The sequence below is a fragment of the Hyperolius riggenbachi genome, chromosome 9 (genome assembly GCF_040937935.1).
Source record: "Hyperolius riggenbachi isolate aHypRig1 chromosome 9, aHypRig1.pri, whole genome shotgun sequence".
Taxonomy (NCBI): Eukaryota; Metazoa; Chordata; class Amphibia; order Anura; family Hyperoliidae; genus Hyperolius; species Hyperolius riggenbachi.
The window spans coordinates 265240618-265257189 of record NC_090654.1 but is presented as its reverse complement, the minus strand read 5'-3'; the positions used below and the strand labels follow the sequence as shown (position 1 = coordinate 265257189).

The 16572-nt window shown below is 51.2% G+C and overlaps 1 long non-coding RNA gene across 2 annotated transcripts in view; it reads right to left on the bottom strand.

The window, feature by feature from the left end:
- LOC137533225 (uncharacterized) overlaps positions 1-16572 on the bottom strand; it is a 53730-nt gene that overhangs the window by 21925 nt on the left and 15233 nt on the right. For both annotated transcript variants that reach the window (XR_011024158.1, XR_011024157.1), the window contains one exon: positions 14774-14851. This is a non-coding gene — a long non-coding RNA (uncharacterized lncRNA). The remainder of the gene's footprint in view (positions 1-14773; positions 14852-16572) is intronic.

Here is a 16572-nt window from a genome sequence, read left to right as displayed (position 1 = left end):
GATTTTGCTCATTTGCCCTCTGACCAAGAAATGACCCATCTATAATTGGAATGGTATGTTTATTGCAGCTGTGAGAGGCAGAATAACAACAAAAGAACCTCTTAACAACCCCTCAGTGCCTCAAAGTCAGAGCTTGATGTGCACTGTAATGAGCAAAATAAGTATTTGATCCCGTCAACCAGCAAGATTTCTGGCTCCCAGGTGTCTTCACTGTATGCATGCAGGTAACGAGCTGAGATTAGTAGTATCCTCTGTTAAGGTAGCCATACACTGGTCGATTTGCCATCAGATTCGACCAACAGATAGATCCCTCTCTGATCGAATCTGATCAGAGAGGGATCGTATGGCTGCCTTTACTGCAAACAGATTGTGAATCGATTTCAGCCTGAAACCGTTCACAATCTGTGGTGGTGGTGGTGCTGCCGCCGCTCCCCCCGCATACATTACCTGCTCCGCCGGCGCGACTCCCCAGGTCTCCTCTGTCTTCTTCTCCGCTCTGGTCTGGTCTCCGGGTCCGGCAGGCTTCACTTCTTCCAGTCTAGGGGAAGTTTAAACAGTAGAGCGCCCTCTACTGTTTAAACTTCCTGCCGGGACAGGAAGAAGTGAAGCCTGCTGGATCCGGAGCCCAGCGCGGAGACGGAGCAGCGGTGACCGGGGGGATACGCGCCGGCCGGATCAGGTAATGTATTGCAGCTGTATTGCGTCGGTCGTCGGGCACTCGCACGGCGCTAGCGACGCGCTCCCTACCCGCGGGCGATCGATGGTAATTTCCCGCACGGAGCGATCGACGGGATCGATCTATTTCGGGACGAAATAGATCGAAATTTAGCGTTAACGTTATCGATTTGACAGTAGGTTCGATCCCAGTGATCGAATCTGCTGTCGATCGGTGGGGAATCGGCCCAGTGTATGGCTACCTTAAAGGCCTGTACACACTGCTGACAGTCCCTCGAGCGACATCGCTGGGCCAAGATGTGTAGCTGAGGACGTGCTCTGTTGCAACGCGGGGGGGTAGGCACAACGTTGCTTTCCGTACATGATGTGGGGAATCAGCGTGCACAATGGAGATGGCTATCGCTTGGACAAGTTGATCTGGCGGATCACTTGCGGGGATCGCTGTATACAGTACACCAGGCCTGGATTTACATCACAGGAGCCCATAGGCACAGATGTCCTGGCACCTTAGATATTGCCCTCCACAAACCCGCGCCAGACCGCATGGGAAGTGTGCTGGCTGTCCCAGCTGTCACTTCTCCCTTACTTCCCTTGCCCATCATAGGTAGCTAAGTGTCCCTTAGCATTAGGTAGCCAGAACCATCTTCAGTATTAAGTAGCTAGAGGTGCCCTGGCTGAAATCTGGTCAGTGGAATGCTGAGACTCTGGTGAGTAATCTCTCATTTACAATCCACTTGGGACTCTGCATACGTTAGGTGGGAGGGAGGGAGCCGCTTGTGGAGGGGAGTGAGCCGCCTTTCCATCATCAGCTGCCTGTAGGCACATGCCTACAGTGCCTTATGGTAAATCCGGCCCTGCAGTACACGCATGAATATTGACTGAGGAGGTCGTTATCCTTAATCATGCATGTGTTCGGGCTCCTAATGTCAGCTTGATCGAAGACCTGTATAAAAGACAGATGTCCACAGAAGCAAGGAATCAATTAGATTCCAAACTAGCCACCATGGCCAAGATCAAAGAGCAGTCCAAGGATGTCAGGGACAAGATTGTAGACCTGCATAAGGCTGGACTGTGCTACACGACTATTGCCAAGCAGCTTACTGAGAAGGCGACAACAGTTGGCGCCAGGGCTGGTCCGAGGCGAGAGAGGCTCCAGCCTCAGGGCGCATGGTAGGAGGGGGCGCACTTAGCTCAGCTATCATTCCCCTATTGTGTTTGAAGCAGAGAGAACTAAGAAAAGGGGATACATGACAGTGACTGCAAGCCAGATAACTAGAGATTAGGGTGTTGGGGGGGTCGGGGGCCCTGGGGCGCCTCTTAGTCTAACAGCAATCAGTGTGTGAAGGCTGGGGTGGGAGGGATGGAAGGGCACACTTTGGTGTCTCAGCCTTGGGTGCTGGAGGACCTTGTCCCGGCTCTGGTTGGCTTCCTTGATCTGAGGGCTCCATGCAAGATCTCATCTCGTGGAATTGCAATGATCATGAGAACGGTGACAAAGCAGCCCAGAACTACACAAGGGTAACTTGTCAATGATCTCAGCGAAGCTGGGACCATAGTCACAGAGAAAACAATTGGTAACACACTATGCCGTGAACTCAAAACTTGCAGAGCTCACAAAGGTCCCCCTGCACGTGTACAGGCTCGTCTGCAGTTTGCCAATGCTCACTGAATGATCCAGAGGAGAGCTGGGTGAAAAGGTTGTGGTCAGATGAGCCCAAAATTGAGCTCTTTGGCTGTGTTTGGAGGAGGAGGAATGCTGCCTATCAGAATCAGAATCTCTTTATTTCGCCAAGCACGGCTGGACCGTGCCCGGAATTGGATTTGGCACGGAGATACACAGTAAAAGTAACATGACATTGGTAAGACAACACAAGTTTACAGAGTCAGCAACATGTTACAGAAGGTAAAGAGTAGTACTAATGCACACTATAGCAAGAACAGTGATCAGGGCAGCAGCAACACGGTCAGATGACAGTCTGTAGGCGGCTATGGGGGGAAGGGTTTGTGGAGAGGGCAGAGTTCAAGAGTCTAACGGCCGTGGGGAAAAAAGTGTTCCTGCGTCTTGTAGTCCTGCATGAGATGGACCGGAACCTCCAGCCCGATTTGTGCCGGATAAAGAGGCTGTGACCTGGGTGGGAGAGGTCGCCAGCGATTTTCATTGCTCTGGAGAGCAGTCTAGTGTTGTGGATGAGATCTAAGGGGGGTAGAGATTTCCCAATTGTTCTCTCCGCTGAGCTGATGACCCTCTGAATTTTGTATCTGTCGCTGGCGGAGGAGCTAGCGTACCAGACCAGGATGGACGAGCAAAGGACCGACTCAATGGTGGCGGAGTAGAAGGATCTCAGAAGTTCCTGGGCCATGCCAAACTTCTTTAGTTGGCGTAGAAAGCTGCGCCTTCTTCTGAGTTGAGATGGTGTTTGCCCTCCAGGTCAGGTCATCAGAGATGGTTGTGCCCAGGAGGCGGACACTAGATACCCTTGCAACTTCAGTTCCGTCGATATAGATTAGGGGTGGGTTAGTGGCATGTTTCCTGAAGTCAATGACCATCTCAACGGTTTTGGTTGTGTTTAGGACTAGCCTATTCTCTCTGCACCAATTGCAGACTCTGTCTACCTCCTGTCGGTAGGCCTGCTCATCGCCCTTGCTGACCAGGCCAACAATTGTAGTGTCGTCCGCAAATTTGATGACTTTGACAGAGTTAACAGTGGACCCCAATAACACTATCTCCACCGTCAAACATTGAGGCAGACATATTATGCTTTGGGGGTGTTTTTTAGCTAAGGGGACAGGACAATTTAACTGCATTGAAGGGCAATGGAAACCTCCTTCCCTCAGCCAGGGCGTTTAAAATGGGTCATGGATGAGTATTCCAGCTTGATAATTACCCAAAACATATGGCCAAGGCAACAAAAGAGTGGCTTGAGAAGAATAAACCAAAGGTGGCCATACACTGGTCGATTTGCCATCAGATTCGACCAAAAGATAGATCCCTCTCTGATCGAATCTGATCAGAGAGGGATCGTATGGCCACCTTACTGCAAACAGATTGTGAATCGATTTCAGCCTGAAACCGATCACAATCGGTGGAGCTGCTGCCCCCCCTCCCCCCTGCATATTATGCTTTGGGTGGTGTTTTTTAGCTAAGGGGACCTGTTCCGGCCGACGCGAGTCCCCTGGTCCACCGCTGTCTTCTTCTCCGCCTGGTCCCGGCATCTTCTTCGCATCGGCTCCCGGCTGCCATCTTCTCCCATCGGCATCCGCGTATAACTTTCTGTCACTCCAGTGACAGCGGAAGTTCAAATAGAGCGCCCTCTATCTGTACTTCCGCTGTCACAGCAGTGACACAGGAAGTTATACACTGATGCTGTGATGCGGAAGGTGATGGAAGAAGATGCCAGCCGGGAGGTGACAGCGGTGACAGCGGGGACTCGCGCCGGCGGAGCAGGTAATGTATCTCCGCTGTATTGAGTCGGTCGTCGGGCATTTGAACGCCGCTATCGACGCACTCTTGACCCAAGAAAAATCTTCCGCACAGATGGATCAACAGGAATCGACGGGAACGATGGATTTCGGACGGAAATCCATCGTTCTGTCAGCGGTGTGCGCGGCGATTTCACGGCCGTTTTGATCACTGTGATCGAAACAGCCGTATTTCGGCGGGAAAATCGTTAGGTGTATGGGCCCCTTAAAGGTTCTGCAGTGGCATAGCCAGTCACCAGACCTTAATCCAATAAAAGGTTAAAGTTACCAAACAGCAGCCTTACAGCTACCATAAACCTAAAGTTATGATTATAGACGTAGGTCATTTCTTGGCCAGAGAGAAAAAAAGCAAAATCAGCAGGGGATCAAATACTTTTTTCTTTCACTGTATATCATATATCCACCTAGCTACCTCACTATATATATCATACAACTACTTACCTACCCCATTGCATATATAATATATCCACCTACCTACCGTACATCACTATATAAAATATATTCTCCTACCCCATTATGCACATACCCACCTACCTCACCATATATATTTCCACCTACCTACCAGCAGTGGCTGGGTGGTGTAATGGTTAAGGGCTCTGCCTCTGACGCAGTAGACCAGGATTCGAATCTCGGCTCTGCCTGTTCAGTAAGACAGCACCTATTCAGTAGGAGACCTTGGGCCAGTCTCCCTAACACTGCAACTGCCTATAGAGCGCCTCCTAGTGGCTGCAACTCTGATGCTTTGAGTCCGCCAGGAAAAAATCGTGATATAAATGTTATTTGTCTTGTGTTTGTCTATATACACAGTGCCTTGCAAAAGTATTCACCCATTTCCATGTGTTGTTGCCTCACAACCTGGAATTAAAATGCATTGCTTGAGAGTTTGCACCATTTGATTGACAGAACATGGCTACAACTTTGAATATGTAATATTTGAGTTATTGTGAAGCAAACAACAAATAGGACGACATTACTGAAAACCTCAGTGTGCATAACTATTCACCCCACCTAGTCAGTACTTTGTAGAGACACCTTTTGCGGCAATTACAGTTGCAAGTCGATTTGAATAAGTCTCTATGAGCTTGCCACAGGGATTTTTTCCACAGGGATTTTTGCCCCAGCTCCTTCACGCTGCATGGTTTTCACTTGTGATAAGCAATCTTCAAGTCTGACCACAGATTCTATTGGATTGAGGTCTGGACTTTGATTAGGTCATTCCAACACATTTAAATGTTTCTCCTTAAACCACTCGAGTGTTGCTTTAGCAGTATGTTTAGGGGCATTGTCGTGCTGGAAGGTGAACCTCTGTCTCAGTATCAAATCACCAGCAGACTGACACAGGTTTTGCTCAAGAATATCTCTATATTTAGCACCATCCATGTTTTCCTTGTTATGGAACAGTTTCCCAATCCCTGCTGCTGAAAAAAATCCCCACAGCATGATGATGCCACCACCATGGTTCACTGTGACAATGGTGTTCTTGGGGTGATGGAATGTGTTGGGTTTGCGGCAGACATAGCATTTTCCTTGGTAGCCTAATGCCCTGTTCACACTTGCGTTTTGGCAAGTAAACTGATCGGATCCTGATCGGATCAGGACCTGATCCTGATCAGAACCGTACGGTTCCGATCCAGATCCAGTCCGTTTGCATCAGGCATGCATCAGGCTGCCATCCGGATCCATGGGCAAAAAATAGTTACATTTAAAGAAAAAAATGTTGGGGTCAGCAGAAGGTGCACCTGTAGAATCAGGTTCCTCTGCTGTAGGCCTCACCTCCACCTCTGACATTCTGCCAAACAGCTCCAGCACGTCTGTTACTGCTGCTCCACTCCAGACATGCTTGGCCCATGTGTCCCCATCCGAAATGGCCGCTTGGATACGCATAGGAAGTGGGGTAGAACGTCAGGTTTTTGTAGGCAGTGTGTTCTGTCCCTTCCGTTCCCCATTGGTTTCTGTGTTCCGGATGGTGCTGTCAGGCTCAGGTCCGGCTCCGGTCCGGGTGCGTGGGCCGGAGAGCCGGACCCAAAAAATAGCGCATGTTGGAAAACTGTCTGGAGTCCGGATGTGGTCCGGCTCCGTACTGTACGGAACGTACGTATGTGAACGTCCGCATAGCCTTTGCATTGCTATGCGGAACGTACGTTCCGTTTGTACAGTATGCGGTCCGGATCAGATCCGGAAAATCCGGATAGCGAACGCTAATGTGAACCGGGCCTAAAAGTTTAATTTTTCATCTGACCAAAACACCTTCCTCCATATATCTGGGGAGTCACTCTCTCATACCTTTTGGCAAACTCAAAACCTGCCTTTTTATTTTTAAGGCTAAGTAATGGCTATTTTCCAGCCACTCTTCCATAAAGCTTAGCTCTATAGAATGGAGGGCTTACTGTGGTCCTATGGACAGATACTCCAGTCTCTGGTGTGGAACTCTGCAACTTTTGCAGGGTTTCCTTTGGTCTCGGTTCTGCTCTCTCAGATGAATGCCCTCCTTGCCCGGCCGATGAGATTTGGTGGACGGCCCTCTCTTGGCAGGTTTGTTGGAGTAATATAGACATATGGCAATGGTAGGGATTAGATTGGTAGCTCCTTTGAGGGACAGTTAGTGACAAGATATATATATATACACTGTACAGCGCTGCGTAATATGTTGGCGCTATATAAATACTAAATAATAATAATAATAGTACTGTGTTTTTTCCAGATGATTGAAGATTATGGATCTGATGGTGCTCCAGGGGATATTCAAAGCTTTGGATATTTTTTTATAACTCATCTCTGACTTGTACATCTTGACAACTTTGTCCCTGATTTGTTTGGAGAGCTCCTTGGTCTTCATGGTGTGATGCTTCTTGCTTAGCGGTGTTGAAGTCTGGGGCCTTTCTGAAAAGGTCTGTTTATACTGACAGATCATGTGACACTTACTGTAGATTGCACACAGGTGGACTTCATTTCACGAATTATGTGACTTTTGAAAGTAATCGGTTGCACCAGGACTAAAAGGGGGCAAATACAGATGCCAATTTTCAGTTTATTATTGTCAGTATCCTGTTGATCTCAGCACCGGTGATTGGTGCGGGCACCCCTAGGGTGTGGAGTCTAAGTGGGCATGGGTCTTCACCAGTGCACCCCGCAAGGGTTTATGGGGGTGACAGACTACTTTGCTGCATGGTGCTCACCAGACCACAGCCCCAAAGGCTGTCTCACCAGTGATGAGAAGAAGGTTGAACCCTGAAGTAAGGGAAGGATAGGGCTAAAGGCAGGACTGAATGACTGGATTGAGAGGACAGGACTGACTGGACTTGACAACTAAATTGAATGAACGGACGTGAGAGGATTGACTGGATAGGGCAAACTGAAAATGACAGAACATTGTGGCAACAGCTGTCAGAAGGCGACACAGCACTGAGCGCCTGGAGTCTAAATATGTTGGCCGTTGCACCAGTGCTGTAGCTCCACCCCATCCGTGGCTACAACTGTCTTGAAGAAGCGCCCGGCCACTGCCGCAGGAGCACGGCGGTGACGCTGTTCCTTGAAGCCTGCCGGGACGGCGCCAGAAGAGGCCTTCGCTGGACCCCAGGACCGGTGAGTATAACATTAACTGCCCGTTTCCACTAGAGCAAATTTGCAAGTGTTTTCTGCATGCAGATTCGCATAGCCAATAATAGTCAATGGGCCTGTTTCCACTTGTCAGGAAATCTGTGCGGTGGACTGTGTAGAAAAAATCTGCACAGCAGAGCCATCAGAATTCGCACACCGCAAGGCTAGTGTGCGATTCGCATGTAACGTATTTAATAGGAAATTCGCATGCGTTTTTGCTATGCGAATTTTCCATGCGAATTCACATACGTTTTCGTGTAAAATCAATGTAAAAGCACACAGGCACTGACATGGTTAAAATCGCATACTTACAAAAATACACGAAAACGCATGCGAATTGTCATGGAAATTCGCATACAAACGTATACGAATTCGCATCCACATGCTAATTTGTTTATGCGTATTCCGCAAAGAAAATGCACCGCACTATTGGAAACTGGAATTTATAGTTTTTTATATAGATTTTTCTCATGTCACTTGTCAACTTAGTCTATTTTGTGCAGATCCATCAAATAAAAAAAGATAAAAATTACAGGTTACAATGTAACAAAATATGTACTGAGCCAAAGGGGGGGGGGGGGGATGTTAAATACTTCGAATGACACTGTATCATACTGTTTATCCACCTACCTACATCACTATATATATCATATATCCACCTACCAGTGTACACTTACATTGCTACATAGACAAATATCCACCCACCTACCTGTGTATATATTACGCCATACATACACCTACAAGTGTACACCTACCCCACTATGAATATTATGAAACCAGAGGCAGGCTCCGAGAGACACAAATGGTTAATGCAGAGAGATTCCTGAGAGCTGGTAGCCTAGCAACGCACAGACCCGGACACACAAGGGACCTGGCCTAATTAATCCTAACAATGATATCTCCATAGCAACAACAATTCGATCAGAGCATCCGCATGATACTGGAAGAGATGGTGATACCTGAGGATATGTTTATCTCTGTCTCCAGCCCCACATCTAACAAATCCTGAGGGTCACCCACCCACTCTTTGTGCAGCACAGACCACCCTGTGTGACATAGGCACCCTGTACCAGGCCTTTGCTCGGGTAGGTACAGGGATTGGGCTGTGTGACATAGACACCCTGAACCAGGCCTGTGCTCGGGTACCAGGGATTGGGGGCTGAGCTGTGTGACATAGACCCCCTGTACCAGGCCTGTGCTCGGGTACGGGGATTGGGGGCCGGGCTGTGTGACATATACACCCTGTACCAGGCCTGTGCTCGGGTACAAGGGATTGGGGGATGGGCTGTGTGACATAGACACCCTGTACCAGGCCTGTGCTCGGGTACGAGGATTGGGGGCGGGGCTGTGTGACATAGACCCCCTGTACCAGGCCTGTGCTCGGGTACGGGGATTGGGGCTGGGGCTGTGTGACATAGACACCCTGTACCAGGCCTGTGCTCGGGTACGGGGATTGGGGGCCAGGCTGCGTGACATAAACCCCCTGTACCAGGCCTGTGCTCGGGTACAGGGTATTGGGAGCCAGGCTGCGTGACATAAACCCCCTGTACCAGGCCTGTGCTCGGGTACGGGGATTGGGGGCCAGGCTGCGTGACATAAACCCCCTGTACCAGGCCTGTGCTCGGGTACAGGGGATTGGGGGCCAGGCTGCGTGACATAAACCCCCTGTACCAGGCCTGTGCTCGGGTACGGGGATTGGGGGCCAGGCTGCGTGACATAAACCCCCTGTACCAGGCCTGTGCTCGGGTACAGGGGATTGGGGGCCAGGCTGCGTGACATAAACCCCCTGTACCAGGCCTGTGCTCGGGTACAGGGGATTGGGGGCTGGGCTGCCTGACATGGACCCCGAGTACCAGGCCTGTGCTCGGGTACAGGGGATTGGGGGCCGGGCTGCCTGACATGGACCCCGTGTACCAGGCCTGTGCTCGGATGTGTAGCTTATATAAGAGTTCAGCATGGCGGCCATGGGAGGTGTCAGACTGGTCTAGCTTGTATTTTGTAATACTGCGGATGTGTAAGCTCTGTTATGGTTGCTGTATTTGTGCTCTGCAAGTAGGTAAAAGGGGACAAATTCCAATGTCACAAGAGTCAGAGTCTGACATGTACACACTGCCCCCCTGTGGCCAAACCCTGTAGCTTCATGCAGCTGTTTTTTCTGCTGGGGAGAAAGCATGAGGCCAGGGGAAGCGCTCTGTGGCCCCCTGCCTGATTCTGCTGCACACAGGACTGATGGATTTCCAATGTCTTGCATACAGCCCATAAACAGAACAACTTTTAGTGAACACTCGTATTATTGATCAGATTATTCTAATCATTTTACATGAAAACAAGGCGATATGCCGAATCCATCCTGAAAAATCACATTATCAATCGTGGGGGAGGAGCTCCAGCAGTATGGAGGGAGGGGCATGGTACAGGAACTGACTGCAACCAGCACAGTCTCCTGTCACTGCTGAGAGAAGGGAATGGGAAGGAGGATGGGCTCCAGCAATATAGTGGGAGGGGTATGGTACAGGAAATGCAACCATCACAGTCTCATGTCGCTGCTGAGAGAGGGGATGGGAAGGGGAGGAGCTCCAGCAGTATGCAGGGAGGGGCATGGTACAGGAACTGCAACCAGCACAGTCTTCTGTCACTGCTGAGGGGGTGGGAAGTAGGAGGTGCTCCATCAGTATAGAGGGAGAGGCATGGTACAGGAACTGAAGCTAGCACAGAACAGTCTGCTGTCACTGCTGAGAGGGGAGGATGGGAAGGGGAGGAGCTCCAGAAGTATAGAGGAAGGGGCATGGTATAGGAACTGCAGCCAGCACAGTCTCCTGACACTGCTGAGAAAGGGGGATGAGAAAAAGGAGGAGCTTTGGCAGTATAGAGGGAGGGGCATGGTACAGGAACTGTAGCCAGCACAGTCTCCTGTCCCTGCTGAGAGAGGGGAGGAGCTCCAGCAGTATAGAAGGAGGGGCATGGTACAGGAACTGCAGCCAGCACAGTCTCCTGTCCCTGCTGAGAGGGGAGGCTGGGAAGGGGAGGAGCTTCAACAGTATAGAAGGAGGAGCATGGTACAGGTACTGCAGCCAGCACAGTTTCCTGTCACTGCTGAGAGGGGAGGAGCTCCAGCAGTATAGAGGGAGGGGCATGGTACGGGAACTGCAGCCAGCACAGTCTCCTGACACTGCTGAGAGAGGGGGATGAGAAAAAGGAGGAGCTTCGGCAGTATAGAAGGAGGGGCATGGTACAGGCACTGCAGTCAGCATAGTTTCCTGTCACTGCTGAGAGGGGAGGATGGGAAGGGGAGGAGCTCCAGCAGTATAGAGGGAGGCACTGCAGTCAGCATAGTTTCCTGTCACTGCTGAGAGGGGAGGATGGGAAGGGGAAGTATAGAAGGAGGGGCATGGTACAGGTACTGCAGCCAGCACAGTTTCCTGTCACTGCTGAGAGGGGAGGAGCTCCTGCAGTATAGAGGGAGGGGCATGGTACAGGAACTGCAGCCAGCACAGTCTCCTGTCCCTGCTGAAAGGGGAGGATGGGAAGGGGAGGAGCTCCAGCAGTATAGAAGGAGGGGCATGGTACAGGTACTGCAGCCAGCACAGTTTCCTGTCACTGCTGAGAGGGGAGGAGCTCCAGCAGTATAGAGGGAGGGGCATGGTACAGGAACTGCAGCCAGCACAGTCACCTGACACTGCTGAGAGAGGGGGATGAGAAAAAGGAGGAGCTTCGGCAGTATAGAAGGAGGGGCATGGTACAGGCACTGCAGTCAGCATAGTTTCCTGCAGGGGCGTAGCAATAGGGGGTGCAGAGGTAGCGACCGCATCGGGGCCCTTGGGCCAGAGGGGCCCCGAAAGGGCCCTCCCTTAACTGCAGAATTAGCTCTCTATTGCTCCTGTGCTCATAATAATCACTTCTATAGATATTTTGAATAGTGGTAATCATTAACAAACTATTCTTTATCCCCTTCTTGCAACTCTGACACTGTAGTTGCCATTGGTAGGTTTTGGTGCGCCATATTAATTGTTATGTATAGAGTGCTTGGGGGGCCCCATTGTAAAACTTGCATCGGGGCCCACAGCTCCTTAGCTACGCCACTGGTTTCCTGTCACTGCTGAGAGGGGAGGATGGGAAGGGGAGGAGCTCCAGCAGTATAGAGGGAGGGGCATGGTACAGGAACTGCAGCCAGCACAGTCTCCTGTCCCTGCTGAGAGAGGGGAGGAGCTCCAGCAGTATAGAAGGAGGGGCATGGTACAGGTACTGCAGCCAGCACAGTTTCCTGTCACTGCTGAGAGGGGAGGAGCTCCAGCAGTATAGAGGGAGGGACATGGTACAGGAACTGCAGCCAGCACAGTCTCCTGTCCCTGCTGAGAGGGGAGGATGGGAAGGGGAGGAGCTTCAGCAGTATAGGAGGGGCATGGTACAGGTACTGCAGCCAGCACAGTTTACTGTCACTGCTGAGAGAGGAGCTCCAGCAGTATAGAGGGAGGGGCATGGTACAGGAACTGCAGCCAGCACAGTCTCCTGACACTGGTGAGAGAGGGGGATGAGAAAAAGGAGGAGCTTCGGCAGTATAGAAGGAGGGGCATGGTACAGGCACTGCAGTCAGCATAGTTTCCTGTCACTGCTGAGAGGGGAGGATGGGAAGGGGAGGAGCTCCAGCAGTATAGAAGGAGGGGCATGGTACAGGTACTGCAGCCAGCACAGTTTCCTGTCACTGCTGAGAGGGGAGGAGCTCCTGCAGTATAGAGGGAGGGGCATGGTACAGGCACTGCAGTCAGCATAGTTTTCTGTCACTGCTGAGAGGGGAGGATGGGAAGGGGAGGAGCTCCCGCAGTATAGAAGGAGGGGCATGGTACAGGTACTGCAGCCAGCACAGTTTCCTGTCACTGCTGAGAGGGGAGGAGCTCCTGCAGTATAGAGGGAGGGGCATGGTACAGGAACTGCAGCCAGCACAGTCTCCTGTCCCTGCTGAGAGGGGAGGATGGGAAGGGGAGGAGCTCCAGCAGTATAGAGGGAGGGGCATGGTACAGGCACTGCAGTCAGCATAGTTTCCTGTCACTGCTGAGAGGGGAGGATGGGAAGGGGAGGAGCTCCTGCAGTATAGAAGGAGGGGCATGGTACAGGTACTGTAGCCAGCATAGTTTCCTGTCACTGCTGAGAGGGGAGGATGGGAAGGGGAGGAGCTCCAGCAGTATAGAGGGAGGGGCATGGTACAGGCACTGCAGTCAGCATAGTTTCCTGTCACTGCTGAGAGGGGAGGATGGGAAGGGGAGGAGCTCCTGCAGTATAGAAGGAGGGGCATGGTACAGGCACTGCAGCCAGCACAGTTTCCTGTCACTGCTGAGAGGGGAGGAGCTCCTGCAGTATAGAGGGAGGGGCATGGTACAGGAACTGCAGCCAGCACAGTCTCCTGTCCCTGCTGAGAGGGGAGGATGGGAAGGGGAGGAGCTCCAGCAGTATAGAGGGAGGGGCATGGTACAGGCACTGCAGTCAGCATAGTTTCCTGTCACTGCTGAGAGGGGAGGATGGGAAGGGGAGGAGCTCCTGCAGTATAGAAGGAGGGGCATGGTACAGGCACTGCAGCCAGCACAGTTTCCTGTCATTGCTGAGAGGGGAGGAGCTCCTGCAGTATAGAGGGAGGGGCATGGTACAGGTACTGCAGCCAGCACAGTTTCCTGTCACTGCTGAGAGGGGAGGAGCTCCTGCAGTATAGAGGGAGGGGCAGGGTACAGAAACTGCAGCCAGCAGTCTCCTGTCCCTGCTGAGAGGGGGGGATGGGAAGGGGAGTAGCTCCAGCAGTACAGAGGGAGGGGCATGGTACAGATACTGCAGCCAGCACAGTCTCCTGTCGCTGTTGATAGAAGGGAAGGGGGAGGAGCTGCAGCAGCAGTATGGAGGTAGGTGTATGGTACAGGTACCGCAACCAGCACAGTCTCCTGTCACTGCTGAGGGGACAGGGGGACAGGAAGAGGAAAGGGAAGGAGCAGGGTACAGATACTGCAGCAGCACAGGTTCCCTTGTGATTGGTTAGTTATGTGGGCACTAGTCCAGTAGAGGGGACCCAGTAAAAAAACCTCATAGACCATCAGTCGCTCCCTGCTCACTGCAACAAGCGCCTTGATGTGTGTATTTTGTACTGGAATTGAACATGTGTAAAGCGTTTGTGTAATTTTATGGCGTTCAGCCTAAAGGGGCCCATACACTGGTCGATTTCAGCCATCGATCGGTTGATTCTATCAAATTCCCCATTCGATTGATTTGCAGCCGATTTCGATCGATTTGATCTATCTGACAAAATGGAAAATCTAGGTCGATCTGCTGCTGGCAGCAGATCGATGGCCCATAGAGTTGCATTGAATCTAATGGTCCAATTAGATCAATTTTCAATAGTTTTAATTCTGAAATCTATTGGAAATCTGTTCCTGGTGTGTGGCGCACATCAGATTCCTGTTAGATTGGGCTTGACAGGCATCTGCCAGAAATCGATCTGATGGTCGAATCTGCTGCAAATCTATAAGTGTATGGCCACCTTAAAGGGGAACTGAAGAGAGAGGTATATGGTGGCTGCCATGTTTATTTCCTTTTAAGCAATACCAGTTGCCTGGCAGCCCTGCTGATCCTCTGCCTCTAATATAATTAGATATAGCCCCTGAACAAGCATGCAGCAGATCAGGTGTTTCACACTTTAAAGTCAGATCTGACAAGATTAGCTGCATGCTTGTTTCTGGTGTTATTCAGATACTACTGCAGAGAAATAGACCAGCAGGGCTGCCAGGCAACTGGTATTGATTAAAAGGAAATAGATATGGCAGCCTCCGAACCTTCAGTTCCCCTTTAATAAAGCAAATAATCTGACCACAATGAGGCACAACTTCATGACTTTTATGTCCTGACAGCAGGGAGTGCATTAACCAATCAGCAGTGCCCGGGGAGCAGTTGCTGTTGGCGACATGTTTGGCTCATGTCGCCTGGTAGGAAATGGCTGTTGTAACAGCAGCTTCCCCTCCCCCTCCTGCAGCCCCCACCACCCTCTCACATGTGTCCTTTTCTGAGTGGCTGCTGCCTCTGCGTCCTCCTCCAATAGGGAATCTTCCAGAAGGTCTGTCAGCAGTATCTGTGGAAAAAAAAGAGAACACATATGTGAATGTGAGAAGAATGGTCGCCCTTCCCCCTCCCTCATGTCACCCTACACATGATGAGCTCATGTCAGTCACGTGTCCACACACAGCTAATAATAGCCTGCGCGTCCGCCATTACCCGACCACCTGCCCCGAGCGAGATACCAATAATGTACTGCGCCACACCATATGTCACAGCTATAATGTGTAATAATACTTGTGTGTAACTATGGTGAGGACACTAGACAGAGTGTAAGCTCCTCTGGTGCAGAGACTGATGGGAATGGATAAGTGATCTCTGTACAGCGCTGTGGAATATACCAGAGCTATATAAATATATAATAATAATGATAGTGTGTGCCTGTGGTGAGGGCATTAGAGTGTAAGCTCCTCTGGTGCAGAGACTGATGGGAATGGATCAGCTATCTCTGTACAGCACTGTGGAATATTTCAGAGCTATATAAATCATATATAAAAAAACCTGTGTCTCTGCGTCCTGTCCCTGCACGTCGCTTCGTTTGCACTACTGCGCATGTGCCGCAGGGACAGCCTGGGACCGGAGCAGGACGGGCTGGGTGGACACGTGTGCAGCGGGCGATTGTGCGCGTGCATGGCGGGCGATCGTGCACGCTGCAGGCGGTTCTGCGCTAATATGTGGCGGCGATGACAGACCTAGGTCCCATTTTTAAACGGGCTTAGGTCTACTAGTGTATAATAATAATAATAGTGTGTGACTGTGGTGAGGACTCTGGTGCAGAGACTGATGGGAATGGATCAGTGATCTCTGTACAGTGCTGTGGAATATATGCACCACCTAGTGTTATTGTGCAGCATAACTATCCAAGCTCCCAATCCCCAGCACTAATTAGGTGAGGTGGCAAAGAGGGGCAGGGGTGTGGTAAGGTGGCAGAGAGGAGGAGGGGTGTGGTGAGGTGGGTAATGGGCAGAGAGGGCATGGGGTTTAGTGAGGTAACAGAGAGGTTCAGGAGTTTGTTGAGGTTGCAGAGAGGGACCAGGGTTTGGTGAGGTGACAGAAAGGGGCCAGGGTTTGCTGAGGTGGCAGAAAGAGGGGCTGGGGTTTGGGCAGAGGGTGGCTGGAGACTGGTAAGGTATCAGAAAGGGGCTGGGGCCGAGTGAGGCCATGGATTAGTAAGGTGGCAGAGAGGGGCTAATGTTTGGGCAAAGAAGTTCCAGGGTTTGGTCAGTTGCAGAAAGGGCCTGGAGTGTGGTGAGGTAGCAAAGAGCGGCTGGGGTTTGGTGAGGTGGCAGAGGGGGGCTGGGGTGTGGTGAGGTGGCAGAAAGAGGCTGAGGTTTGATGAGGTTGCAGACAGGGCAAGGGTTTGGTAAGATGGCAGAGAGAGGCTGGGGTTTGGTGAGGTTGTAGAGGGGGCTGGGGTTTGATGAGGTCAAAGAGATGGGCTGGGGTTTGGGCAAAGAAAGGGTGGGATTTGATGAGGTGAAAGTGAGGGGCTGGGGTTTGATGAGGTATAAGAGAGGGGCTGAGGTTTGGGCAGCAAAGCAAGTGTGCACGACAGGACCGAGGTGCAACGCAGCACGCATGTGCGGACTGACGGGAATGGCAGTGATGTACTTCTTGCCCAGCAGGGAGTAAGTCACTAGCCGGGGGCGGGGCATATGACCCTGTTGCCATACATGGACGTAGCGTCATATGAAGCCTAATTTCTGTGGCACTTGCACCACTTCGTATCACAAAACT